Source organism: Propithecus coquereli, unplaced genomic scaffold (genome assembly GCF_000956105.1).
Source record: "Propithecus coquereli isolate 6110/MARCELLA unplaced genomic scaffold, Pcoq_1.0 Scaffold82, whole genome shotgun sequence".
Classification (NCBI taxonomy): Eukaryota; Metazoa; Chordata; class Mammalia; order Primates; family Indriidae; genus Propithecus; species Propithecus coquereli.
Genome location: NW_012154396.1, coordinates 14,435 through 15,101, shown reverse-complemented (window position 1 = coordinate 15,101; position 667 = coordinate 14,435).

Below are 667 nucleotides of genomic sequence, written 5' to 3'. Positions count from 1 at the left end.
TTGTCCAAGCATTCCTTTTTGACCTCGTAGATATTTTTTTTGTTTTGTTGTTTGTGAAATTGTCTTTTGCTATATAGGAAACAGGAAGAAATGACATTTAAAGAATTAGAAGTATTCAAATATTTGATGAGGCTAATATTTTATTAACTAGGAAGCTTTAAATACTGTATAACATATTCAAATAAATTTTTGCTAAGTTTCAATGTAGATATTAAATCCATTTCTTTTCAGATAAATGGCTAAAACTTGTAGTCAAAGGAAATTATTAAGATTTATGTGTGGGTGTTAATGAATTAAAAGGCATTGTGACTATAGTAAATGCTTTTGAAATTTGCTTCAAGCACAGAGTTTATGAAAAGTCTTTTTTTATTAAAAAATAGATTTCTCATTGGATATAGAATCCCATAGTTTCAAACCAGACTCTTGGCAGCCTTTTACTTTTCATAAAGGAAGTAAAATAAATCCTTAATCAGGAATTTTTATTTGCATTTAATTAAACTTCTTTAATAAAAGTTAAAAGGCACCAAAAATGTGCATAAGCAATATTAAAACTCACTCAGGCCCAAGCATACATAAGAAATGAAATAATCATGTTGAAACAAATTACAGATGTTCAATTTAAATGAAGACATAGAGAATCTTTGAAAAAGCCTATATATTTTAACAT